The 25,059-nt window shown below is 41.8% G+C and overlaps 1 protein-coding gene and 1 long non-coding RNA gene across 4 annotated transcripts in view; one reads left to right on the top strand and one right to left on the bottom strand.

Moving 5' to 3' along the window:
- Nucleotides 1–12,909, bottom strand: part of ARAP3 (ArfGAP with RhoGAP domain, ankyrin repeat and PH domain 3) — a 96,036-nt gene extending 83,127 nt beyond the window's left edge. The window contains exon 1 of one of the 3 annotated variants that reach the window (XM_072145653.1): nucleotides 12,684–12,909. The gene's annotated coding sequence lies outside the window, so the exon portion shown is untranslated. Of the gene's footprint in view, nucleotides 1–12,411; nucleotides 12,521–12,683 lie in introns of those variants that run through there. The other 2 variants (XM_072145658.1, XM_072145656.1) reach the window with 2 other exon arrangements.
- Nucleotides 7,528–9,719, top strand: LOC140128927 (uncharacterized). The gene is made up of 3 exons (XR_011855193.1): nucleotides 7,528–7,711; nucleotides 9,212–9,272; nucleotides 9,612–9,719. It is a non-coding gene; the product is annotated as an uncharacterized lncRNA (long non-coding RNA).
- Nucleotides 12,910–25,059: the final 12,150 nt, after the last annotated feature.

Genomic DNA, 25,059 nt, shown 5'->3' with positions numbered 1-25,059 from the left:
GGGGAGCGGAGATCCGTCTCCATGGTCTTCCGAAGACCCGAGGCTATTTCGTTTTAACCCTTTCATTACAATGTGCTGATAGCACATTGTAATGAATGAAGAGGAAAATCCCCATACACTGCCATACGGTAGTATGGCAGTATATAATAGGATCGATCAGACAACCTAGGGTTAATGTACCCTAGGGAGTCCGAAAAATAGTAAAAAAAAAAAAAAAAATCATAAACACATCAGGTATCGACGCGTCCGAAAATGCCCGATCTATCAAAATATGATAACGGTTTTTCAATGCATTTAACCCCGTAACGGAAAATAGTGCCCAAAGTCGAAAATGGCACTTTTTTGCCATTTTGAAAAATATAAAAAAAATCTATAAAAAGTGATCAAAAGGTCGTACAGTCCTAAAAATGATATCATTGAAAATATTATCAAATACCACAAAAAATGACACCACCCACAGCTCCGTACACCAAAGTATAAAAAAGTTATTAGCGCCAGAAGTTGGCAAAATCAAAAAAAATTTTTTTGTACAGGAGGTTTTAATTTTTGTAAATGTATGAAAACATTATAAAACCTATACAAATTTGGTATCCCCTTAATCGGAACCGACCCAAAGAATAAAGTAGACATGACATTTGGGGCGCTCAGTGAAAGACGTAATATCCAAGCCGACAAGAAAATGGCCAAATGCGGTTTTTCACCATTTTCACTGCATTTGGAATTTTTTTCCCCGCTTCCGAGTACATGGCATGGAATATTTAATACCATCACTATGAAGTGCAATTTGTTGCGCAGAAAACAAGCCGTCACACATCTCTTTACGTGTAAAAATAAAAAGTTATAGATTTTTGAAAGTGGGGAGTGAAAAATGGACATGAAAAAACAGGAAAGGGCCCGGTCCTTACCTGGTTAAAGGAACACGGTCACCAGCTTTAACCAAGCTACACATAACAGCCCCTTTAGGTTGGGTATGAAATGTCCTGTTCTAACATTAAATTACACCTGTTTAACTATAAAAAAAAGCCTCTAAAGACATATGCGAATGAGCTGATAAAAGTCACTTTTTGCCTGAAATTAGTCACTTTTACAGGTGGAGGGCGGTTGGGGGCTTCAGACAGATGATTGTTTGAAGGATGAGATTCTTATCTTCAATATGTTACCAAAAGCATTGTCGTGTAGCACAACATACAGGACTGTCTGAAGTAACACTCCTCTTCCAGTGACTAAAAGTGACTCATCTCAGGCAAAAAAGTGACTCTTCTCAGCTCGATTGGATATGACTTCTAAAGCAATATTCTAATAAATATTGACATAAAAGAGGGAATTCTAGAAAGGATATATAATACCTGTCGGTGCTGCTATTTTGGTGGTGTAATTCTAGTGGCTTTAGGGCTCTAAGGTCAATTTTAAATGGATTTGTCTATCTTACTCTTGTGCCCTAAAATTGTACCCGCCCTGGGGCCATGTTCTCCAGGTGTCTTCCTACTACTAGTAATCTAGTTTCCACTCATACTTCACAACATAAAATATCCTCCTATGAAAGTGTCCCTGTGTGTGTGTAAGAGATTGTGAGCGCCCTTGATATGATATGATATTTTTATATCATGAATCTAAGTTTGATGCCAGTAATTCTTATGGTAAAGCAGATAAGAGATGTTCCCAGCCTAGAAGAACGCGCTAGACACTCGTTCCGTTACAAGGGCGGAACATTAGAATTCCTTTGATTAAGTAAATAATTCCATCAGTCGCTTCCAACTGACAACAAGAGAAGTCGATGAACTTGGAAAAGTTGTGAGATCTTAACCCCTAGGGGACACAGCATCTTTTGGCCTAAAGGACGCAGCCCCATTTTTCAAATCTGGCCTGTGTCACTATAAGTGGTTATAGCGTGGGAACGCTGTGAGATATCCAGGGGATTTTGAGATTGTTTTCTCGTGACACATTGTACTTCAAATTAGTTTAAAAATTTAAAGTTTAGTTATGAAAAAAAACAAAATTTGGCAAAAATTTTGAAAAATTCTTTATTTTCAACGTTCTAAATTCTCTACTTTTGATTCAGAAAGTCATAGCACCCAAATAAATTCATAATTTACATTTCCCAAATGTCTGCTTTATGTTGGCATGGGTTTTTCAGATTCCACATATTTTACTAGAATGTTATGAGGCTCAGAATTTGGGTGCCATTTTTCACATTTTTTGTAAAATCGCCAAAACCTGTATTTAGATGGACCTGCTCAGTTTCTAATTGACACTGAGAGGCCTAAATAATAGCGAGACTCGTAAATTACCCCATTGTGGAAACTACACCCCTCAACGTATGAAAAACCACTTTTAAGAAGTTTGTTAACCCTTTACGTGTTTTCTAGGGGTTAAAACAAAATGGAGGTGGAGTCTGCAAATTGTAATATTTTTTCACAATACACTCATTTTGGGTGGAAAATTAAACATTTGTAATGGATAAAATGAAAAAAGGCTCCACAAAGTTTGATACGCAATTTCTCCCGAGTACACCGATACCCTATATGTGGTGGTGACCTGCTGTATGGGCGCACGGCCGGGCATAGAAGGGAAGGAGGCGCCATTCAAATCAGATTTGCTATGTCACATTGTACAGGCTATAATTTTTTTCTTTTTTTTATTGAGGACCTATAGGGGCTTATTTCTTTTGCCACATGAGATGCACTTTTCTAATACATAATTTTGGGGCATCTATAGCTAATTGGTGAGATTTAATTAACTCTTTGTTGGTGGAGGAAATGAAAATCATCAATTTTTAGGAAAATTTTTATGTGTTTTTTTTTTTTGGCCGTTAACCATAGCATGAAAATAGTATATTATTTTTATTCTATGGGTCGCCACGTTTATGAAAATACTTCATTTATATATATTTTTTTTATTTTTTCCCATTTTTACTGAATAAAAAGTAATTTGGCAAAATTGTTGTTAATTTTAGCATCACCGTCTTTCATATGCATAACTTTTTTATTTTTCACCTCACAAATCTGTTTAAGGGCTTATTTTTTGCAAGAATGATAGCGCTTTTTAGTGGTCTTATTTTAGATTGCGTAACTTTTTAAAATCACTTTTTTAGAGCATTTTTAAAGGGCATTAATAAAAAATCATCTTTATCAGAGAGAGTTTTTTTAGGTTGTTTTTTACGGGGTTCACTTTGCGGATCTAATAACGATTCTGTTTTATTATACAGATTGTTACGGACGCAGTGATACCAAATATGTGGGGGTTTTGTGTATTTTATTCAATTGTACTGAATAAAAACTAATTTGGGGAAAATCTTATTCATTTTAGCATCACCATCTTTTTATATGCATAACTTTTTTATTTTTTGGCACATAAATCTTGTTAGGGGCTTATTTTTTGCGAGAACAGTTGTTCTTTTTAGTGGGCTTATTTTGGAGTGCATAACATTTTTTAAATCACTTTTTAGAGCATTTTTTATAGGGTATTAATTAAAAATGATCTTTTTTCGGAATGTTTTTTGCGTTTTTTTCCTCCGGCGTTTACCGTGCGGGTCCAGTAACAATTCTGTTTTATTATGCAGATTGTTACGGACGCGGCAATACCAAATATGCAGGGTTTTTTGTGTTTTTATGTTTTTTATACTTTATTAAGTTTTTTTATGGGAAAGTGACATTTTAGGGGCTTATATTTTTATGTATTTATTTTTTATTTATTCTAATGTGTTAACTTTAGTGTTTGACTTTTTTTTAATTATACATACTTGAACTTAAACCAGTGATGCTCTGATCACTGGTTTAAGTTCAATACACTGCTCTACAATACTATTTTATTGTAGAGCAGTGTAAACTGTCTGAGCAAGCTTGCGCATGCTCAGACAGTTTACAGCCAGACCCGGAAGGGGTCTGGCTGCCATGGAGACCGGGCAGCTCCGGGGCACATGCCAGTCCTCGGAGCTGCCCAGAAGTGGATCGGATCACCCGGTAAGCGGCACGGGGGATCCGATCCACAGCTCAAACACACTTACACGCCGCGGTCATGTTTGACCGCGGCGTGTAAGGGGTTAACACCCGCGATCGGAGCCGGCTCCGATCGCGGGTGTTAGCGCAGGCTGTCAGCTGTACTAGACAGCTGACAGCCGCTGCTTCTGGTACCGGCTCCGTTCGTGAGCCGGTGCCAGAAGCAGGACGTTATAGAACGTCCCCGTGCGCTAAGCATCTAGCCCCGGGGACGTACTATAACGTCCTGGTGCGCCTAGGGGTTAATTTTGTCTAAAATAGACTCGTGTCCAGATGGAGTCATGGCAATGGAATATCACTGTACAGTAATATCCTAGAGCACTGTACAGAGATTGTATTCATCCACAGTGCAGCCTATGCCAGGAGCAGCAGTGACACCACATAGCCAAAAGTAAGCGGCCAATCAATAGACCCAATGGCGACAAGTCCCTCTCTAACACTTATGGAGAAAGGGCCAGCTTGTAAAATGGTCCCAGGAACGCAAGACTTGGTATGGAATAAGTTCATTTTAATTAATTGGGAACCTGAAGTTCCGCAGGGGCGGGATTTACAGCTGTGTTTCAGTGATTTGCTGATTTACTTCCTTTATGGAAAGCGGGACCAGGAATGGTAGAAGATCTGAGCAGTATCAGTGTACGAGATAAAGGAGATCAATATGATGCGTAGTGGTTGTAGTGGTCATTTATTGTTTGTCAAGCAACAAGGGGGGTGGAGTCATTGACCATTTTGGTGGAGTCACAATAAAATTTTCATAAGAAATTGGGAAAATTATGAAATTTCCTTTAAAAGTCAGATCTATTCCTGATCTAAGGAATAAGGCCAGCTGAAAGCAACCTTTATCTGTCTGAGGGCCGCATTGTCATACTGCTCAACATTAAGGGGCTGTACCTGTAACTAGCACCCTAGATGCAGAAACAGCCACATTACAGAACAAAATAACACCTCAGAAATTATTAATACTGTACTAAAAGCAGGCAATAGTGGAGACCCCAGAGTAGCCAACGATAATAATGAAGAGACCCCAGAGCAGACAATAATAATAACACTGGAGACCCCTAGAGAAGTTAATAATACTGGGGAGGAGTGAGGATTTCTTAGCTGCACTCACCGCTACCCGGCCTCCTGCACCAATGAACGTTCCCAACAGTTATGGAACCCCTCATCGCAGGGTACAGGCCCCAACTTTAGGCTTTACAGGCTGCATGTGACCTGTTAGCAGCAGGTTGTACACCCTTGATCAATGCTTTTAAATGAGATGAATATGCTGCACTTTATGTACATGCTCAGTAGTAAAGTTCATCTGTACAGATAAGGAGGTAAAAAGGCAACGGGGAGGAATTTCCGAATTTATGTCACCACTACAAGGGTGACCAGGAAATCAGGGCTGTGCACTGACATAGATTTTATTTTTCAACTAGACAACCCATTTACGACCAGAATGTTATAGAAGTCATTTCTTATCTTAGGGGAAACTCTTACTTACAAAATATTTGGGTTCAAAATTGTGTGCTATTTAATTGGGAAAATTAAAATATGTCATAGAAGAAAAAAAGATGATGCTGGTTTTACAGTCTTAAAGCAGATTAAGCGGTTTTCTCAAAGAATTCCCAAACCGGTGTGACAGCTACGTAATGATAGAGAACAGGATCAACCAGATGTACAGATGTCACTCTCAGTGCTGCCTGTCACAGATATACAGGTACAATTCATGTTATGGTTAAAGGGGTATTCCCACAAAGACAAGTTCCTTATGAACTCAGGATAACAAAATAACACATTCTCTAATTCACTGTTATTAACAAAAATGCAGCATTTCACAGATATAAGTCCAACCTGTCTCTATCAGTCCTGCTGTACATAATTTCAGTTGCCCCTAGACACGACCCTGTAACTTCTCACTTAGGGTCGAGCCGCCATCTTGGATGATGGAGCAAGATCGTGGAGCTGAGTTTCTGTCTGTCTCTTCTGTTTGGCTGTAGCCCCGCCCCCTGCATGGAGCTCAGAGACTGTCACCGACTCACAGCCTGTCAGCACATGGTGAGCAGAGAAAGAGGCTGCACACTACAAGCTACAAGGAGATAAGTGATCCGGGGGGAAGGGGGAGGCAGGCACATAGAGATGTAGCAGTGCTCACAGTGTAACAGTGTAATGGTCTATCAGCCTTTGTGTAATCTCATCTAATCCATCTCTGATCTATCTCATCACTCTATGTGTCAGTGTGTTAGTATAATGTCAGTAGTCAGATGAAAGTGTATATACACCTGTACCCTAATAATCTAACCACATTGTCACCCCACAGAACTATATGGATGATAATGTGTCTGCTTAGAGAGGCCCCGCCGATACCCTGGGATTTTACACTGAGCAGCAGAGGGAGTGATAGGAGCAAAAACAGCAATAAAACTGTGTAAAATGGTAAAATACAGAATTAAAATTATCTTTATTGTGTTAACATCACAATAGAATATTATTGTTGTGGGGTCAATTCATCTATCCTAGGAGTGCGGTCACATGGTGCTTTTTGGTTGCGTTTTCATTCCGTTTTTAAACGGTGATTCGCCCAATGACATTACTATTAACATTTGTGTTTACAAAACGCAATGTAAAAATGATCTTTACACACATGTTAACACAACAGAAAAGTTAACACATGGCTAACATATTTGTGTTAACATTGCATTTACACAGTTTTGTAAACACAAATGTTAACAGTAATGTAATTAGTAAAATCACCTCTCCTCAGCTACTGTAATGCGCTTAAAAATGTAATGAAAACGCAACCAAAACGCACTGTGTGACCGCACCCTCATTCTCCACACCTTCCAGGACCTTAACGATGCAGCATCAGAATTATACTTTGGCACTCATTTTTAAGCTAATCTTTGGTATGAAAATCCTGACCGTATGCATCTATCTTGTTTTATGTTATTTGTCGGTTATGGTATTCGATTTTGGTTTTTGATCTATTTGTTGCCCCCCTTTTTTTTTTTTTTTTAATAACAATAAAGCTGTACACATGGAGGACAGATTCTGGGATAGGAACAAAGCAGGGTCTCATAATACCCTTGTAGGTTCTCCAGAATCAATAACACAGGAAGCTACCCCGTTTCCCAAAAAATTAAATATTCCTCAAAAATAAGCTCTGCATCACATTTTCAGCCTTTTCAAGTCAGGCTTAATTACAATCCCTATCCTGAAAAAAAAATGACACATCACAGATGGCACACTTCAAACGGCTTAATCTCCTGTACTGCTGCACCAAGACCCACAGTTCTGGTGTCAGTTTAAAGTGTTCTCCTTTTGATTCACAAAGACTTTGAGAGAGATTTATCAGAAGTGGCTTAGTGCAGAACTGTTCTAGCTGCCCATGGCTACTAATCAGAACTCAGCTTTCATTTTCTTATAGGGGTTTATAAAATGAAAGCTGAGCACTGATTGGTTTCCATGGGCAACTAGAACAGTTTTACCTCAGACACTTCTGATAAATTTCCCCGTGTTTTTCTAGGTTCCACAGAATCAATGATATCCACTCTTAAAATATCAGTCGGGAATGTGATTTTCATATACAGCTCCCACTCCCAACTGTGGATATTTCTAGTTTTTGTGCTACCTAAAAACACAGTCCTGGTGCGATTATAAAGGGTAGATTATCAACTTTAAAATTACACCAGAACTGAACTGTACAGAAGTTATAGCTGTTTGAAATGCGGGGTTCGGTGAGTTATGATAATAATATTTATATATTTAAATAAATGTGGATTCTTGTTTATGGAAAAAATATGACATTCCCTGAACCAAAAAATATCAGACCCTATAGAAAGGAATTGTTGCAGGAGAGTGTTAGTCTCTACTTTACAAGTGGTGAGGGATGAAGAGAGAGTAGCAATGGGCTCTATACGGTATGAAGAAGTCAGGACTGTATTATAGCAGCCACTGCCCGGGGGAGAATAGGGCAGTCTAAAAAAGGCCAAGCAGCCGCATAAAACAGAATTTCATCACTCTCTAGGCTGCACTTTAAATGGGGAAGTTCAAGAAACATGCAAAACACAGAACAATGCTGGTAACATGTCACCAACACGATGCATCCCAGATCCTACATGTCACCCTGTATTCACTCTGCAGAAACAATATGGCCCTGTGAGCACTGGCAAACGATGGGTTAAGGAGACTGACTTGGCAAAAGAGTAATCAGTCACTTCCTGTAACTCTCAGAGGTCAGAGGTCGAGGTGGCCTTAGTGCATGACCACTCACCATTTTTCTTCTCCCATGTATAGTGCGATTTCCTGTGAGAGAATAGTGGGCTTATTTTAGGAAATCCCTTATTCTTTTCCCTTAAAACTTTCTATGCCGGGGATTGTGGATAAAGATTTCTATTCTGCTTAGATTAGGTTTTCCCTCCGCGATATGAAATATGGAAATGGCCTATTCATTACACGCAGGTCACCACCAATACTAAGGGGGTAGGGGGCAGTATAATGGTGTCTCTGGATTCCCTCTGTCATATCTATCTACCTTCCTACAAATTATCTATCTATCCATCTCACATCTATCCTAACTCTATCTATGTATATTTAGGGTGCCTTCCCACGTGGCGTTTTTGTCACATTTTTAAACACATCCAAAATGAAAGTGGGAGGGGGTTTGGCCAATACGCTCATGCGTTTCATGCATACCCCCCCACTACCAATTGCGTTTTTGATGCGTTTAAAAATGCAACCAAAACGCCACGTGGGAAGGTGCCCTCAGGGTACATTCACAAGGCGGTATGCCCACCGGGCGGGCATACCGCCGTGCGCTGGAGAGCAGATGACCCCTCCCTCCTCAATAGAAAACAGCGGAGCACGGCCGCAGACGCGGGGAAAGATAGAGCATGCCATATCTTTTCTCAGTTTACAGCGCGGATCGTGTGTGGAACCGTAACGCCGATGTGCCGCCATTGCCGTCTATGGGGACATATATGAGCCAGCATATACATGCCCACAAACCGCTAACTGAATGAGGCCTTAGGGTGGAATCACAATGGCGCGGATATTGCATGAATGTTTAACATTGGTTAGAAAAACCAAAACCTGGTTCCCTTAGCTTCTTGAGTGAAAAAAAGGACCTGACCTGTCACCAGGTTTTATTTTCTTTTTGTGCACCCATAGACTTCTATCACCTTATGAGATCTACATATGTGAAACAAAAAAGGACAGCTTCTACATTTTTTTCACAGACAACAGATCAGCGGAACAAAAAACTGAAATCTGAAAACATCCATAGAAAAGATTGGTTTGGTAAGAGGATGAGAAACGCCAGTGCGAAAGAGTCCTTAGCTCTATGGATCATCTATAGATTGTATAGGGGAGATTTATCAGAAGTGTCTGAGAGCAGAACTGTTCCAGTTGCCCATGACAACCAATCAGAGCCCAGCTTTCATTTTTCCACAGCTGTTTACAAAATTAAAGCTGAGCTCTGTTTGGTTTCCATGGGCAACTAGAACAGTTTTACCTCAGAAACTTCTGCTACATCTCCCCCTATGTATCTATGATCTATTGTATCTATCTTTTCTCTAATCTTTCTTGTATGAATCCACTTATCTGTTATCTATTGTTTCACTCTTTTATCCTTTTCAGGTAAATACAACAAAAAAGGAGACAGCAGCACCCAATCTGTAAGCAAAGTGTGTACACACTCCAAATGGTGCCTCAACACACCCCTGATTTTATAAAAAAATAATAATAAAAAATGAGAAGAATGCACGCCGGGTGAATAAAGTCATTTTATGTTGCTGTGCTGCTTCTTTTTTGTTTTTTATCTATCCATCTCATAGCTTTCTCTCTCGATCAAGATTCTGTGTGTAGAGGACAATGTCCTGTATGATTTTGGAACTCGTGTTGTTGATCTCTCCTCGTCTTTTCATCTGGTGACTAATTCTTCCACTATATTCATTATATGCAGTATTTATGACACATCCTTTATGTGAACACTTCAAAGAAACAACTTTTACAGATGATGCAAGAAAGAACATCTAGCGCAGCTCCTGAAGTCCTTCCCCGCTCATAAAACGAAGCAATAAAGGGCGCCGCCATAAGGGGGGGGGTTAGTGTGATGGCGTTCAAGGGGCCCTGAGGAGGACAAGGGGCCCCCAGTAACAGAAAACCCTCCTTCCTTACCAGGTGAAGGGAACCGACTGTGCACCAGGCCCGAATTATCATTCTGTGGGGGTGGTGAGCCCACAAAATTTGTCAGGTGGTGGCCCTGGAACCTACACACAATAACCAGAGGAAGAAAACATGTAAATCACCTGAAAGCGGTCATAGACACACAGATTCCCATCAGATACAACCATCAGCCCTCGTATCCATTGTATCTACACAACAGACAGAACGCTACCACCTGCCACACCCCCTTTACACCCACTTGGAGCAGAGAAGGCGTGCAGGCCATTTTGTCCATTTTTCCGAATTTGCGCAATTAAAACAGACAAAAGCGCATGTGTTTTTTAAAAAGGATGCGTTTAATGCATGCATTTTTTTACGATCTGAAAACGCACTAACTAAAAACGGCCCAAAAACGCCATGTGTGACATCACCCTTATTGTTATGTGTTATTATTATTGTTGTGTTAATGCAGCCTGAGGCCGCGGTCACATGTTCCGAAAGTGTTTCATTCATAACAGAACACTAGCGCATGTAGTCGAGGCCCGCCCCCGTGTGCTAGTGTTGCAAACGCCCCCGTGTGCTAGTGTTGCAAACGCAGACAAAGTCGCCGGGCGGGCCTGACTTTGTCTGCGTTTGCAAGCGCAGACAAAGCGCTATGTGTGGCGCCGGCCTTAGGGTGATGGCAGACGTGCAGCTTTGTCTGCGTTTGCAAACTCAAACGCAGACAAAGCCGCACCCACCGGGGCGGGCCGCGGCCCGATCGCATTGGCGTTTCTATGGTAACGCCTGCGATCGGGAACGAGCCGCCGGTCTTTTGCTTTAATTTAATGCAAAACATCGGCGGCTCAATCCGTTTATCTTAATACCTGTTTATCTTAATAGATAATCAGGTTCTAAGCAGCCAAACGCACGATAAACGGTCAAAAACGCATGCGCTTTAAAAACATATGTGTTTTTTAGGCCGCGGTCACACATACCGCTAGGCGTCCGTCATAAAGCGACGCTAGCGCACAGGGGGAGGTCCTCGGCACGAACGCACATGCGTTTCCGGGGAAACGCTTGCGATTGTTAAGCCGATTGCATGCGTTTCTCTGGAAACGCATGTGGGTTCGGGCCAAGGACCTCCCCCTGTGCGCTAGCGTCACGTTATGAACGGACGCCTAGCGGTACGTGTGACCGTGGCCTAAATCCCATCCTTATTTAACGGACTGAAAACGCATGCGTTAAAACGGAACGGAACCTTCTTTTTTTTGTGGACGCAGAGACAAAACGGAAGCAAAATGGAGACAAAATGCAACGGATGCACAACGGTAGAGGAGCAAACACGCTGAAAGGGTGTGAAAGCACCCTAGGGTGAAGACACATGGTGGGATCAGCGAAGTGTCATTAGTCCTGCCCACCCCAAGAGACCTAGGACTATGTGCAGCCACTGACGGTTACAGTGAGTGGGATGGGCTTTGGACACAACGGTACCTGTCACTTGTCACATTGTGTGTCTTTACCCTAAGATAATGATCTGATCTACAGTTTGGGTCTCATCACCAAATCCTTATCAGATCAGACCCAATCTGTATCATTTCAGACACACAGATGATCAGTACCAGATTAGTCAGCAATGTCAGATCAGACCCAGATATCTTAGTGTAGACACAGACAATCAGATCAGGCGCGATTAACTTCAAATGGTAAGAGACAATCAGACCCAACTCTAAGATTTATAGGGATGATCTCAGCAGATCCCAACATATTATTAAAAGACCTAGTCACTGTCAGATCAGACAAAATCATTATCTTCATGGAGCCAGACCAGAACGGTTCAGACCCAAACCAATAAAAAAAATCAATCAATTTTAGATCAGACCTAGACCCAAGTGAAGTCAGAGGCAAAAAGATCAGACCCAACCAATCTATGTCAGATCCAAATCAATTTAAAAAGACTTAGTTACTATCACATCAGATCTAATTAAATCCCTTACAGATCAGACCTAGGAGGACAAACAGATCAAACCCAATCATTATCTAATCAGAAAAACTAAAGCAGTTCCAAACCAATTAAGACCCAGTAAATATTAGATCAGACTAGATCCAAGCCCAATCACTTTCACATCAGACTCACTCATTGATCAAACTCAGATCCAATCAATCTCAATACAATTGAAAATCAATGATCACTTCCAAACTTTATCAGATCAGAACCACCCAACAAGTCACCATTATAAACCCAGATCTGGTAAAATTGTCATCACATTATAAGATCAGAACCCATTATTACCTAATCAGAACCAGACCAGATTAGATTATCCTCAGTCTTTTGGAGATCAGAACTGCAGTATATATTCAGTATACATCCTGTGACGTGAGCCAGATCTATATGTCTGCACATACCAGCCCCTATATACAGATGTAGCAGAGCTGAGCTGCTCGTGCGCCGCTGCTTTTGTTCCCCCCGGTAACATTAGTGTTGGTTATAGCAGACAAGTAAACACAGACAATGTGACCAACTCAGCTCAGCTACATCCAGCACAGCAGTGCAGCCGTACTGACCTCCGGGAGACACAGGGTCCAGCCGCAGCCTCCTCCTCGCAGTCCGCCTGTCTGGCGGTGATGAGCCCCTCTACTGAGGAACCGGCGGGAGTCCCCTGTGAGCACCGTCCACACCCGGCAGTCAGTCAGGCGGTAGCGCAGGTCCCAGCTCCCCGCCTTGTAGCCGCACAGGAGCCGCGTCCGTCCTGGTAGTAAGAAGGGAGGATGGGAGAAGATGTGTGCTCCTCACCCCCTCCTGTGTGTACAGGGACTAGCACAGCCTCCTGCCTGCCCTCACTGTGCTGCCGCAGCTGTATACAGCACTCTCACTATAGTGTATACAGCACTCTCGCTATAGTGTATACCGCACACTGACTGTAGTATATACTGTATACAGCACACTGACTGTAGTATAAACTGTATACAGCACTCTCACTATAGTGTATACAGCACACTGACTGTAGTATATACAGCACACTAACCGCAGTATATACTGTATACAACACACTGACTAGTATTTACTGTATACAGCACACTGACTGTAGTATATACTGTATACAGCACACTGACTATAGTATATACTGTATACAGTACTCTGAGTGTAGTTCATACTGTATACAGCACACTGACTGTAGTATATACTGTATACAGCACACTGACTATAGTATATACTGTATACAGCACACTAACTATAGTAAATACTGTATACAGTACACTGACTATAGTATATACAGAACACTGACTATAGTATATACTGTATACAGCACACTGACTATAGTGTATACTGTATACAGCACACTGACTATAGTATATAATGTATACAGTACTCTGAGTGTAGTTCATATTGTATACAGCACACTGACTGTAGTATATACTGTATACAGAACACTGACTATACTATATACAGCACACTGACTGTAGTGTATACTGTATACAGCACACTGACTATAGTATATATTGTATACATCACACTAACTATATTATAGACGTCACACTGACTATAGTATATACTGTATATAACCCACTCACTGTAGTATATACTGTATACAGCACACTGACTATAATATGTATGGCATTACAGCTACACAGTGCTGCCACTTCCCCCCTTGATAATTTTACATGTGTGCCCATCTGGCCCGGTGGTAAGAATCGTCCTGGATGCTAGAGCAGACACACTGAGCTGTGGGAATTAGCAGTTTTTTGGGGACCCTTCTGCCCAGATACCTGCAAATGATCTTCTTATATATAAAGAGGATTTTGTCATAAAATACATTTTTCAGGTATCCATGGCACATGTGACACCTGGGGGCTGCTGTCCTGTGCGTGTTCCAGAGTTCAGACCCCCAGGAAGCAGCCATCAGAACCCAGCAATACCAAGGAAATAATATATGAAGTATATAAACTACTCCATTGTCACCAAGTAACCCTGTGAACAAGGGCAGTTCCTAGAAAATTAGCTTACAAATCTAAAAAAAATTACTCCCTACCCCCAGAAGTCATTAAAATATATATAACCCCCCCCCCCCCCCAATTATATAATATATAAATATACAAATACTGTTTAGAACATGCCGTATACAATGTTTCTTTCAAATTCATTTTTGGACCCTTAATTGAAATATGCACAATGCCTCCCTGAATCAATTATAATTGGCAGTATCCTGGGGCCCAAGCCTACTAGAGGGGCCCATGGTCACCCAAACCACCCACCAAATTTTATGCTTAGGAGGATCTCCACCCATGAAATCCTCATACATCTGTTCCTGCTCTCAATACACATGTACACAAGAGCCATTTCAGGACCTTTGAAGGTCCTCTGAAGATCCTGAAACCGAATATTGAAAGCAGGCACATCCTCCAATCCCCAAGATGCTTGATTCTATAACCATATGTTGTAAGGGGATTCCAGACATGTAGGGGCTATAATATTCATACAGCCGAAGGACCATGGCAGTCTTCATCCACCCCTGAGCTTTGTACATAAATACAGCAACATAACCAAGCTCTTTACATAAATACAGCAACAATAACCAGCTCAGTACATACATACAGAACTAGAACCAGGCTCAATAGAGAAATGCAACACTAGACCCAAGGGATATACAGCACAGGAAACAAGTTCACTACAGAAACACTGCATCGGTATGAGAAACAAGCTCAGTACATAAATACAGTAACAGAAACAAGTTCAGTACATACATGCAGCACTAGAACCAAGCTCAATAGAGAAATGCAACACTAGAACCAATGCTTGAAAATGCCTTTAACGATAAGGCGAAACGTCGCATCAATGGTGGAATAAACTTTTTTCTTCTTTACTATATATTGGAGTGCTGCTTCATCCTACTTTCTCATTGTATCTAGCGAGCCACGTCAGACCCGCTCTGAAGACCTGCACCCGACTTCTGCACGGTGCCGTTCCAATCTGTTTTCCTATAGTAGAACCAAGGGATATACAGCACAGGAAACAAGTTCATTACAGAAACACTGCACCGGAACCAAACTCAATGGGGGACATTTTCTAAGGGCCTGAATCGCATTTCTCCGTCGGGTTACCCAAATTTTACCATTTTGCGCCGATTTTCCCTGAATTGCCCCGGGTTTTTGGCGCACACGATCGAATTGTGGCGCATCGGTGCCGGCATGCACGTGACGGAAATCGGGGGGGGGGGGGCGTGGCCGTAAGAAAACCTGACAGATTCGGAAAAAACGCCGTATTTAAAAAAAAAAATACTCGCACTTACCTACACCCAGGGTAGCTTGGTGAACTCCGACGGACTTCAGTGCAGCAGCGACACCTAGTGGACATCCGGCGCACTACCTTAGTGAATCCCGGCAGACCCGAATCCTCCACAGAGAAAGTGCCACTGGATCACGACAGGACCGGGTAAGTAAATGTGCCCCAGTATGAGAAACAAGCTCATTAAATACATTCAGCACTAGAATCAAGCTCAATAGAGAAATACTAGAACCAATGGCAATGCAGCACCTGAAAGAATCTTAATACAGAAACACAACATATTAACCAATCTCTTTACAGAAATACAGCACCAGAAACAAGTTCATCACAGAAACACAGCACAATAAGCAATCCTCAGTACAAAGTACAATAATGCACCAGAAACAATCTCACTACGGAAACACAACATCAGAACTAAGCACAGTATGAGAAATAAACTCAGTATATAAATGCAGCAACAGAATCTAGCTCAGTACATACAGAACTAGAACTAAGTTCAATACAGAAATACAATACTAGAACCAACAGCAATACAGCACAAGAAACAAGCTCAACATAGAAACACGACACCATAACCAAATTCAAAACAGAACCAGAATGAAGCTCAATATAGAAACACAACAATAGAGCCAAGTTCAAAACAGAAATACAGCCTGAATATAGCTTTTTTTAAAAATATAAATACAGCACCGGAACCGAGCACTATACAGAATACAGCCTGAATACACCCTTTTTTTTTATAAATACAGCACCAGAACCAAGCAATATACAGAAATGCAGCCCCAAAACAATGCTAGAATTATAAATACAGCAACAGATATACAGTACAGGGACCAATCTGTACAGAAATACAGCAGAATGTCTCATCTGAAGTTACCAGAGCTGTCTAGGTATAGGGCAACCTAAAATGATGGCTATAATTCAGCTTTTTGTCTCTTATCTGTGGCCAATTTCTGGATACAAAATGATGAACCCCTGTGGGAAGTGAAACAAGAGTTAATAATGCGTCTGTGTGCTGGATCTCATTAAGAACAAGAGAAATGTATTTAGTGATTTTTTTGCGGGGGTCAAAGCGCATTTAGAGGGTCTGATATTAATACGGCAGTGTGAGTATAAATATACTGTATATTATTACATTTTTAGGTTAATAATAACGTCTAATAATAGATCCCCCCAGGACAGATCATTGTCAGCTGCAGGAGAACTACATGGGAGGTAAAACAAAGGATTGTTCTGTATCCAGGATAAATGAGGAATTTTCGGAATTCCAGTGTCCCGCTAGAAAGGTCTTCACCCTAAACATCCCTGCTTTCCCTTCCCTGTACACAGTCAGGTGACTAATGACACAATAGTTGTTTCATATTTACTTAAAGGAAATCTCCCATGAAAATCCATCATGATAAACCAGGGACACTTACTGATAGATCCAGGCACCGGGACTGTTGTGATCCTCTCATAGTTGTTATCCATGTTCTCCTTCCTTCTAAAACTTTTACAATTCTGCTAATAAGCCTAAAGGACTCTGGGAGTTGTTACCAGAGGCGCTTCATGCTGTAGCTTCACAGGCTGTCACACTGTACAGAGCCACGGTGTAAGATTAAAGCAGGCAGTGGGACAGGGTAGTGTTCCTAAACAGGCCTTTGAAGCTATAGCATGGAGTGGCTCTGGTAACACCCACAGAAGCTTTCAGGCTCATTAGCATAATTTTAAATAACATCACTCATATACTAGATGTATACAGCACACACATCACTCATATACTAGATGTATGCAGCGCACACATCACTCATATACTAGATGTATACAGCGCACACATCACTCATATACTAGATGTATACAGCGCACACATCACTCATATACTAGATGTATACAGCGCACACACCACTCATATACTAGATGTATACAGCGCACACATCACTCATATACTAGATGTATACAGCGCACACATCACTCATATACTAGATGTATACAGCTTACACATCACTCATATACTAGATGTATACAGCTTACACATCACTCATATACTAGATGTATACAGCTCACACATCACTCATATACTTGATGTATACAGCGCACACATCACTCATATACTAGATGTATACAGCGCACACATCACTCATATACTAGATGTATACAGCTCACACATCACTCATATACTAGATGTATACAGCTCACACATCACTCATATACTAGATGTATACAGCGCACACATCACTCATATACTAGATGTATACAGCGCACACATCACTCATATACTAGATGTATACAGCGCACACATCACTCATATACTAGATGTATACAGCGCACACATCACTCATATACTAGATGTATACAGCTTACACATCACTCATATACTAGATGTATACAGCTTACACATCACTCATATACTAGATGTATACAGCTCACACATCACTCATATACTAGATGTATACAGCGCACACATCACTCATATACTAGATGTATACAGCGCACACATCACTCATATACTAGATGTATACAGCGCACACATCACTCATATACTAGATGTATACAGCTCACACATCACTCATATACTAGATGTATACAGCTCACACATCACTCATATACTAGATGTATACAGCGCACACATCACTCATATACTAGATGTATACAGCGCACACATCACTCATATACTAGATGTATACAGCGCACACATCACTCATATACTAGATGTATACAGCACACATCACTCATATACTAGATGTATACAACGCACACATCACTCATATACTAGATGTATACGGCACACATCACTCATATACTAGATGTATACAACGCACACATCACTCATATACTAGATGTATACAGCTCACACACCACTCATATACTAGATGTATACAGCGCACACATCACTCATATACTAGATGTATACAGCGCACATCACTCATATACTAGATGTATACGGCACACACATCACTCATATACTAGATGTATACGGCACACACATCACTCATATACTAGATGTATACAGCGCACACATCACTCATATACTAGATGTATACAGCACACATCACTCATATACTAGATGTATACAGCGCACACATCACTCATATACTAGATGTATACAGCTCACACATCACTCATATACTAGATGTATACAGCTCACACATCACTCATATACTAGATGTATACAGCGCACACATCACTCATATACTAGATGTATACAGCGCACACATCACTCATATACTACATGTATACAGCGCACACATCACTCATATACTAGATGTATACAGCTCACACATCACTCATATACTAGATGTATACAGCTCACACATCACTCATATACTAGATGTATACAGCGCACACATCACTCATATACTAGATGTATACGGCGCACACATCACTCATATACTAGATGTATACGGCGCACACATCACTCATATACTAGATGTATACAGCGCACACATCACTCATATACTAGATGTATACAGCGCACACATCACTCATATACTAGATGTATACAGCGCACACATCACTCATATACTAGATGTATACAGCGCACACATCACTCATATACTAGATGTATACAGCTCACACATCACTCATATACTAGATGTATACAGCGCACACATCACTCATATACTAGATGTATACGGCGCACACATCACTCATATACTAGATGTATACGGCGCACACATCACTCATATACTAGATGTATACAGCGCACACATCACTCATATACTAGATGTATACAGCGCACACATCACTCATATACTAGATGTATACAGCGCACACATCACTCATATACTAGATGTATACAGCACACACATCACTCATATACTAGATGTATACAGCGCACACATCACTCATATACTAGATGTATACAGCGCACACATCACTCATATACTAGATGTATACGGCACACATTACTCATAATATATACTAGGGGCTCCCATCATGATATCCTGATGATGAGAAGCTTCCACACATCACAACCTTTGACTCAGTGGAATATTATAATGTCCTATTCTTCATGCTCCCACTTCCTTTCCTGCTGCTTGGGATATTTTCTAAACATAGAAACAATAAAGAAGTAACAATCAGTTTTCTGGAAGTCTTATGCATTAATTGATAACCTACCAGAACGCCCTACTTCCCATCACCTGAGCTTTTCTACACTGCGGCATTGAAAGTGTTAAACTAAAATATACCCATGATAACGACTCCAGTACTTAGGCCCGCGGCACACGTTGCGTTTTGAACCAGTTTTGGGCCGTTTTTAAGCAGTCCGTTAAAAAACGCATCCGTTTTTGACAGGTTTTATCAATGATCTTAATTAAAACGGGTCAAAAATGCACGCGTTTGGCTGTTTTCAATCGTGTTTTAACATTTTCACAGCTAATGAAGAAAAACAGATTGAAACCAGCCAAATGCATGGTAAATACGCAGAAACGCATGTTGAGTAACTATAGCCTCACCAGGCACATGGCAGGAGCATGCACGTTGCGACGCTCAGGTTCTCTCATGGTTAAAAAGATTATAGGATTACATAAAGTTTTGTTCATTCCTGAACTTTTGTCCATGAGCAGCAGCTGATATTGCAGGACAACATTATTTACTTGAGAAGCTGCAATACCGCACTTATACTACGGACTATGAGTGGCACTGTGTAAGGGGAAATAAAACCTTTACCATAGGACAATGTTTTGTGCCCCATTATACCATAAGTAAGGAAAGTATTCAGACCCCTATTTTTCACTCTTTGGAAATAGGAAATAATTAATGGTGGGGGGCAGCATAGGAAATAATTAATAGTGAGGGGCAGTATAGGAAATAATTAATGGTGGAGGGCAGCATATGAAATAATTAATGGTGGGGGGCAGCATAGGAAATCATTAATTATGAGGGGCAGCATAGGAAATCATTAATTATGAGGGGCAGCATAGGAAATAATTAATGGTGGGGGGCAGCATAGGAAATAATTAATATATTCAATAATTAATGGTTAGGGGTCCCAATATATTTAATAATTAATTGACCCAATTAATGAATTAATTGGACCAATATATAAAATAGTTCACAAGGGTGGGGCAGTATATTAAATAATTAATTGAGTGCATTCATATGTACCGCTAGCGCTGCGTTTTCAAGCACTAGCACAGGGGGCCATGCCTTGGCCCTAACAAATTTCGTTTGCAGTGAGCCAATGCCAATGAGATCAGGTCGCAGCATGGCCCCTGCGCTAGCGGTACACAGGGCAGGATCATAAGGGGGTCTCCCGGGGCGCCACCACTTTGCCCCCCCCCCAAGGGGCCCCCACCAAATGCAGGCGATGCGGGCGGTCGCATGACCACCCGAATCGCCAACAGTTTATTTGGTCCCAGGCGGCGGGCCGGATGCCCGCCGGTGTCTTTTCTTTAGTCTATGGCAGAGCGAGGGAACTTCCCTTCCTCTGCCAAAGACGATCGGACTTCAGCAAAGATGGCTGCGGCACATAGTGTGAAGTGCCAGCGTATGACATCACGGCGCCGCAACATCACTGCGCCGCCTGTAGCAGGGCACCGCCATCTTTGTTTACATCCACCCTGACACCGCGAGAGAGGATGAGGACGTTGTGCATGGGAACAATGGAAGGTGAGAACAATTTTATTATTTATACCTAGGATTGTATATAGTTATTTATTATAGGGATGTGTGTGTAGTTATAGGGGGCTGTATGTAGTCATATGGGGCTGTATGCAGTCATAGGGGGCAGTATGTAGTTACAGGGGGCTGTATGTAGTTACCGGGGGCTGTATGTAGTTATAGGGGGCTGTATGTAGTTATAAAGGGCTGTATGTAGTTACAGGGGGCTGTATGTAGTTATAGGGGGCTGTATGTAGCTTTAGGGGGACTAGTTATTCTATGGGGACTGTATATAGTTATTATAGGAGTTTCTATACAGAGTGTTTGTATAGTTATAGGGGCACTGTATATAGTTGTTATAGGGGGTGTGTGTATAGTTATAGGGGGACTGTATATAGTTGTAGGGGGCTGTATGTAGTTATAGGGGGTGTATATAGTTATTATAGGGGGACAGTATACAGTTATTATAGGGGGATGTATGTAGTTATAGGGGGCTGTATGTAGTTATAGGGGGACTGTATTTAGATATTATAGGGGGACTGTATATAGTTATTATAGGTGGCTGTATATATTTATTGCTGGGGGAGCTGTATACAATGATTGCTGGGGGAGCTGTTTATAGTGGTTGCTGGGGGGGCTGTATACAGTGATTGCTGAGGGAGCAGTATACAGTGATTTCTGGGGGAGCTGTATACAGTGGTTGCGGGGGGAGCTGTATATAGTGATTGCTGGGGGGAGATGTATATAGTGATTGCTGGGGGGAGATGTATATAGTGATTGCTGGGGGGAGATGTATATAGTGATTGCTGGGGGGAGATGTATACAGGCAGTCCCCGGTTTACTTACAAGATAGGTAGGCTTGAAAAAGCGCCATACAGGCGCGAAACGGCCCGTCGCTTGCCGCGGTCTGCACCATGTCCACGTCTATACTCTGTGTATCCGAATGAACTCTCTGCACGAATCCGGTGAGTGCCGCTTTTTGCTTTTTCTACTACAGTGGTATTACATACAAGATAGGGTCTGTAGGTTTGTTCTTAAGTTGAATTTGTATGTAAGTCGGAACTGTATATTTTATCATTGTAACCCCAGCCAGAACTTTTTTGGTCTCTGTGACAATTGGATTTTAAAAATGTTGGGTTGTCATAAGAACCAGGATTTACAATAAAGCTTCATTACAGACACCTGTGATAACTGTTACAGCTGATTATTGTAGCCTAGGACTAAAGTACAATAAATTACCAACATCCAGAGGTCCGTTTGTAACTAGGGGTCGTATGTAAGTCGAGTGTTCTGAAGTAGGGGACCGCCTGTATAGTGATTGCTGGGGGGAGATGTATATAGTGATTGCTGGGGGGGAGATGTATATAGTGATTGCTGTGGGAGCTGTATATAGTGATTGCTGGGGGAGCTGTATACAGTGGTTGCTGGGGGAGCAGTATACAGTGATTGCTGGGGGCGGTATATCGCGAGTTGTGGTGTGAGGGGTATATATGATATATGTGGGGGCACAATGTGGTCAGTTGTGGTGTGAGGGGTATATATGATATATGTGGGGGTACAGTGTGGTCAGTTGTGGTGTGAGGGGTATATATGATGTATGTGAGGGGTACAGTGTGGTCAGTGGTGGTGTGAGGGGTATATATGATATATGTGGGGGGCACAGTGTGGTCAGTTGTGGTGTGAGGAGTATATATGATATATGTGGGGGGCACAGTGTGGTCAGTTGTGGTGTGAGGGGTATATATGATATATGTGGGGGGCACAGTGTGGTCAGTTGTGGTGTGAGGGGTATATATGATATATGTGGGGGGCACAGTGTGGTCAGTTGTGGTGTGAGGGGTATATATGATATATGTGGGGGCACAGTGTGGTCAGTTGTGGTGTAAGGGGTATATATGATATATGTGGGGGCACAGTGTGGTCAGTTGTGGTGTCAGGAGTATATATGATATATGTGGGGGCACAGTGTGGTCAGGTGTGGTGGGAGGAATATATATGATATATGTGGGGGGCACAGTGTGGTTAGTTGTGGTGTGAGGGGTATATATGATATATGTGGGGGGCACAGTGTGGTCAGTTGTGGTGTGAGGGGTATATATGATATATGTGGGGGCACAGTGTGGTCAGTTGTGGTGTGAGGGGTATATATGATATATGTGGGGGCACAGTGTGGTCAGTTGTGGTGTAAGGGGTATATATGATATATGTGGGGGCACAGTGTGGTCAGTTGTGGTGTAAGGGGTATATATGATATATGTGGGGGCACAGTGTGGTCAGTTGTGGTGTCAGGAGTATATATGATATATGTGTAGGTCAGGTCTGAGGAGAATATAGAATGATGCCGAACATGTCTGTTTTATAACCCAGCAAAGATGAGTGGTGGAGGCAGAAAGGGGAAAAGAATCGCAAGTACTGGCCATAAGGTAGCATTTGTGATCATTTTGTGGCTTCTATGCCACTAGCGTGGTGCAGAAGCCCTGTTAAATACCCCCCATTGTTTCTTTTGTTAGTTTGCTTCTTTGCTCAGTGCTGATAAGGTCTTGTTTAAGTTCCTCTTGGAGACTTTGCCAATGTCAAAGAGGAAGCATTAAAAGCAATTGACACATACTCTGTGTCCACATACACTTACACTTGACTCACACTGTGCAGAAGCCTATTGAATGATGCAACTAATAAACGGCTGGGTAACAGAACTGATGGCTGGCAGCCTGGCAGGAGGAGTTTTATACCACTTCATTTATGCCACTTTTACATGACGGTTACATGGATAAATATATATGCGACATCGATTTCAAACTAATACAGAGCGCTACCTATAGGTGGCACTAGGGAGAGTGTTTGTGTCTCCCATAGAAGAGCTACCTAAGGCAGTGATGGTGAACCTTTTACAGACCAAGTACCCAAGCTACAACTAAAATCCTCTTATTTACCGTGAAGTGCCAACATGGCATTTTAAGCAGTAACTTATTACTACCTGTTCTTTCTCAATTTTCAATCGTATTAACCCCCTGAGGCCACCAATACAGTTGAAAGAAGGGCAAATGCAGACTCTCATTGTAGCTTCTCTCTGAGATCTCTCTGTAGAAGGAGAATGGTGGGTCCAGCAGGAGGACCTCCAAAGACATTGCAGTTCTGTCAACAGCCTCTCACTTTTCCCACAGTTACAAACAGTGGATGAAATGTCGCTTTAAAACATTATCTCTTAAGTAGCCTGGGATTTCAGGATTTGGTTCTACATGGTGAACTCTATCCTGAAGTGATGGTCTGAGTGCCCATAGAAATGGCTCTGAGTGCCACCTCTGGCACCCGTGCCATAGGTTCGCCACCACTGACCTAAGGCAAAGTTCATGACTAGTTTTTGATGATGTTCAGCAGGTATACCAGGAAACCCCCAATGTACATGTCTATTTCGAGCCCCCTGTTGGAGGTATGGGTCAGGAGTCCTCATGACGTATTCAACTAGCAAAGTATGGACCTTCCTTCACCACTTGTAGACAGTAGTATGGGAACGCATATGTCAATGATAGCAAATGTGGTGTCTTGACACTGGGTCTTGTCACAAGAGACCAATATGAAAACTCCTAGAGGCTACTTTTACCTAGTGTACCTATCGGTGAGAGATAGATGACTGCTGTACACGATGCACTCCAGGCCATTTTGCCAAATCAAAAGAATGGGTTTAGAGGGCCAGACTAATATATAACCTATACCTACATATAAAAATAATAAATAAAACATTACAATGATTCAATGAAAATATGGAGGACCTAATTACATGATTATTTAAAGGGTTTTTCCCACGAAACAAGTTAGGCCCTATCTACTAGATAAGGCTTAACTTGCTGATTATTGGGGGTCTCAGTGATGGGATTCCCACAGATCATGAGAATGGGAAGTCCGAGGTTCCCGTCGCTCCCCGAGATGAGTGGAGCAGATGGCCCTGCATGTCCGTGCTGTCCCATTCATCTCTATAGAGCTTGCGGAGTTTGCCGAGTGCCGTCCGGAGCCCATCAAACTTCCTTTTTCTCGTGACCTGTGGTCTCCACCGATCAGCAAGTTCGTCCTTAACCTGTG

The sequence above is a fragment of the Engystomops pustulosus genome, chromosome 4 (assembly GCF_040894005.1).
Source record: "Engystomops pustulosus chromosome 4, aEngPut4.maternal, whole genome shotgun sequence".
In the NCBI taxonomy this organism is placed as follows: domain Eukaryota; kingdom Metazoa; phylum Chordata; class Amphibia; order Anura; family Leptodactylidae; genus Engystomops; species Engystomops pustulosus.
The sequence above is the reverse complement of the archived record's forward strand: the minus strand, read 5'-3'. Positions and strand labels throughout refer to the sequence as shown.